At 37.0% G+C, this 7339-nt stretch overlaps 2 pseudogenes; one reads left to right on the top strand and one right to left on the bottom strand.

Annotated features, from left to right (window-relative positions):
* Positions 1–241: 241 nt before the first annotated feature.
* Positions 242–1701, bottom strand: LOC101974001 (heterogeneous nuclear ribonucleoprotein A1-like; annotated as a pseudogene).
* Positions 1486–2543, top strand: LOC101973531 (cytochrome c oxidase subunit 7A2, mitochondrial pseudogene; annotated as a pseudogene).
* Positions 2544–7339: the final 4796 nt, after the last annotated feature.

Raw genomic sequence — 7339 nt, 5'->3', positions numbered from 1 at the left:
TAATTAAAATTTCCCCTTTATAGATAATCTTGTTCTGTGTGGATGCCTGAAAAACATTTTTTAATCCTCAAAATTCAACTTATTTTGACATGTCTCATTTCAGTTCAATCACTTTTTTTTTTTTCTTGGAACAAGACTGACCCTTTAATTGCCAGATTCAGTTTCCTTTTTTTTTTTTTTTTAAAGACATATCTATTCAGTGTCATGATCAGACTGTTACATTTAGCAATCAACAGCATGGGTATAAAAAAAAACCCTGTACATTAAAGTTCTTTTTTGGAATGCTTCATTTACCCTTTCCACAGAACAGAAACTAAAATAACTTGTCATATAATTAGTCACAAATACACTCCTTGAGTTTTTGTTTTTTTCCGCCTGGACACATGAGTATTGTCTAAACCATGTCTTTTCTGTAGCAGTTAGGCCCTGACACCACTGTGCTTGACTGAGATAACAAATCTGTTGCAACCTGTGGTTTCCCTGATACTTCTCTGGCTCACCTCTTCTGTTAAGCTTTGTTTCCTGGCAATATTAAAACCTTCTGCCACTGCCATAGCTACTGCTGCTGCTGGAACCACCATAGACACCTTGGTTTTGTGGTTTGACAAAATATTGGTCTCCACCATCATGAGGTCCAGAGCTTCTACCTCCAAAGTTTCCACTCTTCATGGGTCCAAAATTTGATGACTATTATAATTTCCCCACCATCTCCAAAATTGCTTTCATCATTACCAAATCCATTATAGCCATCCCTCCTGCCACCATATTTACCACCACCATGGCTGCCACCAAAGCCACCATAACCACTTACGTTTTCTCCACAACCAAAATTGTCATTTCCACCAAAACCACCTCCATGACCACTACCAAAGTTTCCAGAACCACTTCAACCTCTTTGGCTAGATGAAGCATTAGTCATTTCTTGCTTTGACAAGGCTTTTCTCACTTCACAGTTGTGCCCCTTAATAGTATGGTATATCTGAATGACAATCTTATCCACAGAGTCCTGTTTGTCAAAAGTTACAAAAGAAAAGTCCCTCTTCTTTCCACTGCTTTGGTCAGTCATGAATTCAATAACCCCACTTTTCCCATACTGTTCAAAATAATCTCCTAGGTGATGTTCTTTAGTGTCTTCTTTAATGCTACCAATAAGGATCTTTTTCAGTTAAGTGGGTTCCTGGTCTTTGAGAATCTTCCCTTGAAACAGCTCTTTTTGGTTCCACAACTCTTCCATCCACCTTGGATGGTCTTGTATCACAGCTGCATCCACTTCCTCCAGAGTGCCATAAGTGACAAACCTAAAGCCCCTGGAACACTTGGTGTTTGCGTCTCTCATTATCATACAGTCCATGAGTGTTTCTCATTGCTCAGACCCTCATCAGTTGTTTCAAAACTCAGCCCTCCAATGAATAGCTTCTGCAGCTGTTTGGCCTCTTTAGGGGACTCTGATTTAGACATGACAGTAGTGAAAGAGAGACTTTAACGATGCTTTCTCGGCAGCATCCACAGGCAGAAATAAGTAAGCTAACAAATGTATCCCTTCAGTTCCTTATAATACCTTATTTTCCTGCTCCATTTGTTAGGCTTGTTATTTCAGGGACAATAATTAGTCTTATGTTGTATAATGTTTGTCCCCTACAATGACTAACTTCTTATTGCCTTAACTTTGGTCTTCTTTTCTTCTGCCATTGTAATGATTAACAGCTGTTTTCTATGTTGGAAATCTCATTTTAGTTGTGTGTATTTTTTCTCTTGCGGCTGTATACTAATTTACTAGGTGACAGTAGATTTGTTACTTTGGTCCTTGAATTGTTTTCTTAACTTGGCAATCTCCCTTTCCATTTTCTGTTATTGTTTTAGCTGGTATTTGAATACTTGCTTTAGTGAATTACTATTATTAAATTATCCTTAGGTGTAAAGCATTCATGAACATTTTTCTTCTGTTGCTTGGTGCTGACTATGGATAGTATTTTAAATAGTTACATATGTTTATTTTAAACACCTCATTCCTTTCTAAACTTGCACCATGTGGTATGTTGCACAGTGGGGAAATGTTTAATATGTTTTTATACCATGTTTTATTCCTGTTAGTTAGGGTGCTTTGGGCTGCAAATAACAGAGTCCGTAACAGTGTTTCACACAATAAAGCCTTTCTCACATATCTAGTATCTAGAGGTAGTCAGTTCCAAGGCTAATTCAGCATTTTACCTTTGCCATCAGCGTCTTAGGTTCTTCTCATCTTTCTACCGTTCTACACTTCAGCTTTAAGAATCAAGACTGGAGTAGTTGAGCCAAGATACTGCATAATCTGCTGGCTCTTCATCAGATTGCCCAGAGAATGCTGAGCCCTGCTTAATGCAGGTATTTTGAAAATAAACCAGGGAAACAAAAGCTATTTCAAAGGATAATGGAATTCCAGTGCATCTAAAGTGCGGGATAGCTGTTGCCTTCCTGTATAGCACCACCATGGTCCTTATAGTTGGTGGAACAGCATGGCTATATGTTAGCTGAATATAGCTTCATTTCTGAAGAAGCAGGATTGACTTCAGTTATTCCAGTAATCACTTGGTTCAGTTTCATTCAGCTCTCTAGGGACCAGTAATCTGATAAATAACTGAACTCTTCTTTGAAGGTCAATATTATTGATTTGTACTAACTGCCACCAATAAAGCAATCCCTACCATGAAAAGAAATCAAATCCATATGCATTAGCATCCCCACCAGCAAGGGAAAGGAAGAAACTAGAAAGACAATGTCTTTTTTAAGCTTTTACTTTTTTCAGATAGGAAAATCTTCCTCAGAACAATCTTCCTTCCACCCTCAAACTTCCCCTTCCAGGGCTGGGGATGTGGTAGCGCACTCGCCTGACATGCGTGCGGCCCGGGTTCGATCCTCAGCACCACATACAAACAAAGATGTTGTGTCCGCCGAGAACTAAAAAATAAATATTAAAAAAATTCTCTCTCTTGCTCTCTCCCTCTCTCACTCTCTCTTAAAAAAAAAAAATTCCCCTTCCATCTTGCCAGAACTGTATCACTTCCCTAATAAGCCACTGTTAAAGGAGAACTGTATTGTTAAATTGGTCTACAACAGTAATTTCAACAGAGCAATTCTGCCTACAGGAAATGTCTGGAAACATTTCTGTGCATTACAACTTGTCAGAAGGCAAGGGGTTGTAACAGGCATCTAGTAGGATTCTCCCCTAGCAGCTCTAGAAGAAACAGATAAACTGACTCCCATTTTAGATTTAACCTCCAGAACTACAAAATAATAAATTTGTATTGTTTTAAGTCACTAAGTTTGTGGTTATTTGTGACAGTAGAAATAGAACATCTAAGTATAGAATGATAGAATAAGAATAGTGTGAAACAAAGAAAGAAAATCTGCTGAACTTGGACAATGCAAAGACAAGAGGAATCACAACTGGATTGAAACAGAGACAATACCTAGCTATGATTTGAATGTTTATGTCCTCTCCAAAATTCATGTTGAAACTTACTCCCTAATGTAACAGTACTAAGAAGTGGGTCCTTTATGAGATAATTAGGTTGTATAGGTTGTACCCTCATGTGTGGATGGGATCAGTGCTTTATAAAAGTTCTGGAGAGACTTTTCTCCCTTTTTCCAACTCTTACCATAAAAGAGCAAAGCAACAAGATGCTATCTTGGAAATAGAGAGCACTAGGTACCAAATCTGCCCCTGTCTTGATCTTGGACTTTTCAGCTTTTTGGAACTGTCTTATAGCAGACTAAGATAAACACTGAGAGCTTTTACCACATTTCATATTGAGTTGGGAACTAGATATTTATATGGGAATTCACAGTGTATGTGTTATAGTTTGATGTATACATTACTTAGGGCTCTCTAAAGAAACAGAGCCAATACATTGTGAGTCTCTGTGTGTGTTTTTGTTTATTTGTTTTAAAAAACTGGCTCACATAATTGTGGGGGCTGGCAAATATGAAATCTGTAGGGTCGACAGGCAGATTGGAAATTCACATAAAAGTGGTGTAATATTGAGTCTGATTTCTGCAGGGCAGCAGTTGGAAACTTTCACACGCTTTCTTTGTTGCAGTCTTAAAAGGAATTACTTCTTCAATAAACCTCAGTCTGTTTGCTCGTAGGGTCTTCAACTGATTGGATGAAGCCCACGCACATTATAGTCAGTAACCTGCTTTATTCAAAATCTACTGACTTAATCACATCTTAAGAAATACCTTTACAGAAAGAACATCTAGACTCCTGTTTTGACCAAACTGGCACTATAGCCTAATCAAGCTGACAAATTATTACAATGTACTTATGCACATTTAACTCATGGCATTAAAACACATGCACCATGCATTAATTATCAACAAATTCTTTGATGTATTCATCCAACTTGTGTCTGGATCATGACCCTTAACTTGGAATACATGGGCTCCTAAAAGGTACAACATTGTGCCCACCATCAGGTGGGGAAGAGGGTTCATGAGATGTTTCCAAATATATATAGCATTTTGAATGAATGTATGTTTATGTATTTTTTAGGGGGAGAGGCTCATAGCTTTCACCAGGTTCTCAGAAGAGTCTAGAAGAGTTTGAGAAAGGCAAGAAAAGGTCATAGAGTTACTCCAGATAAATATCTAAGCAGAGAGCTATTTCTGACATTTGAAGGCAGGTTCTGATGTGCTTTAACAAGCAGCACCTTTAAAGTGTGCTCTGGGAGTTACTCATTACACAATCATAAAATCCTCATCAACTGAAAATAAATAACAGATTAACAAATATTTTTTACAAAGAGATTTTTCATATCTTACTCTGAGATTTTTCAACAACAGAAATGGAACTGTACCACAGTTTAATCTAAAATGAGTTTTTCAGAAGAAAGTTTTTGGTCATTAAAGTTTTATAGGTGAGCTATTAGGTAATACATGGCAGTTTCAGTGACTATCAGTGAGAAGCTTTCTAAAATTTTAGAAATTAAAAAGAATGCTGCCCTCTGAACCCATGTATAAACTCAGCTCCTATGAGAAGCCAGCAAATGTCTGCTATCCCCAAGGTCAGCTATGTAACTTAAGTAACTGAATTAATTAATAGAGGAAACCAGTATTTTAAAAGTAAGTTCAGACCACAAAAGGACTGCATGGGAGAATTTCTAGGATGACAGAAATATTTTGCATGATACTATAGCTGAGGATATATGACTTTGACATTTGTCAAAATTCAGAATTATAAATCATAAGTAGAAAAATCAGTGAGGATGCCTAGGAATTCCCAGGATGAAATGCAAATAGTGACAAATGAATTTGATGTATTACAAATGTATGATATAACCTTGTTGAAGGGAGCAGGGTAAAAAGAGGAGCTGATCTAACTTTTGAAAATCATGTTTTGACTGAATATGTAAAGCTAAAGACAAAAAGAACTATCCAAAAATACTTTACTCACACTGATTAATGTTCCTTTCATACTTTTTACCACAAACAATAACAATGTGAAAAAACTATAGTTGGTATGGATTAGCAATCTATATTAACAATACAAATAGTAGATAATAGGAGCTAGGTTTCTATCAGAGAAAAAAAGTCACAAATTCATCATGAGGAGATTAATCCTGTTGTGCTATATTAAGAGTTGAAGATATCAGCTGAACGTAGGGACCCACACCTCAGTAGCTCAGGAAGCTGAGGCAGGAAGATTACAGGTTCAAAGCACTTTAGGAAGGCCCTAAGCAACTCAGCAAGGCCCTATCTCTAAATAAAATACAAAAAAGGGCTGGGGATGTGGCTCAGTGGTTAAGCACACCTGAGTTCAATATGTGGTCAAAAAAAAAAAGAGTTGGCGATATCCATATGAATTCAAGATTATTTCAATATATGTGCAGATAAATAGGTATGTGTGTACATGAGTTAGTATACGCCCAAGTATACACACATACACACATTTGCTAGCTCTGTTCAATGAGCAGGCCTAGAAGCAATGACACCTCAGTAGCAAAGAGCACACCCAACGCCCAAATCTTTGCTTCTAAATACATTTCTAAAGACACAGGAATCAACCTGAAAGAGCTCTCAATGGTCAAATCTGGAGCAACTTGAGTGACAAAATAAATAATGACAATATTCCATTTTAAGCTAAATAATTTATATGATATGAAATATTGATTAATGGATGAGTGAATAACCGAATAAATATATATACAAATAGGAAAAGGAACAAAATTTCCTTATAGAAAAATTAAAAACAGTATTTGCAGGAAATTGTTGCTCTAGAAGGTATATCTTAACTCCTCTCCCCTTTAGTGTGGGCTGGACTTAGTGACTCACTTCCAAAGAATAGAATATGAGGGGGGAAAACAACCCAGTAACTTTACAGTAGAGAAAACTGGCAGACACCACCCTAACCAAGTGGGTAAGGTTAAAAGTCATGCTGATAGCATGTGTCCCAACAGGAAGTGATGAAAAAAAGCACTTCACCTTTGTTGTAATTTCCCCCCAAATTCATAACTCCAGTATACTCATGAGGAAAACAGCAGAAAAATCCCAACTGAAGAATATTCTACAAAATATCTGATTAATACTCCCCAAACTGTCAAAGTCACAAAAAACAAGAAGACTGAGAAATTTTTAAAGATTAGAGGAGATTAAGGAAACATGATGGCTAAATATATTGTAGGATTGTGAACTGGACCCTTAGACAGGAGAAGGACATCAGTGGAAAAACTAATGAAATTTAAATAAAGTCCATAGTTAATTGCATTGTACCAATGTCAACTGCAGTCATTGTGTAAGATGTAAACATGAGGGAAGTTGGGTGAAGGATACATAGGCACCCTCTGGTCTACCTTTGCAACGTTTTGGTCAATCTAAAATGATTCCAAAATAAATAAAAACATTGTTAAGTAGGTTCAGAAAAATAAATTTTGACAGAGTATTCTGCATTAAGAATAATTTTCTTCTATAGGTTAGAAATATTTCCTCAGTTCTCACCATAAGCTAAAAAATGCCTGCAGCCTACCGCCCCCACTCCTTTGGCAGAAATTCCCAGCTTACCTAATGACCTTCGGAATTCAGTTTATAAGGGAGTATGGTCCTGGGAAGAGGAAAGCTTTGAAGAGGGCACATAAACATCCCACTCCTGGAAAGATACATTTCTTAATTGTAAAATCAATCAACTGGCATTCAGGACAATTGTACCAACCTAAAAATATTTAGCCTTGGGTCTGGGGTTGTGGCTTAGCAGTAGAGCGCTTGCCTCACACGATGACGCACTGGGTTTGATCCTCAGCACCACATAAAAATAAATAAACAAAATAAAGGTATTGTGTCCATCTACAACTAAGAAAAAACAATTTTA

Source organism: Ictidomys tridecemlineatus, chromosome 4 (genome assembly GCF_052094955.1).
Source record: "Ictidomys tridecemlineatus isolate mIctTri1 chromosome 4, mIctTri1.hap1, whole genome shotgun sequence".
Lineage (NCBI taxonomy): Eukaryota > Metazoa > Chordata > Mammalia > Rodentia > Sciuridae > Ictidomys > Ictidomys tridecemlineatus.
Note: the sequence above shows the minus strand (reverse complement) of the source record. Positions and strands in the feature narration are given on the sequence as shown.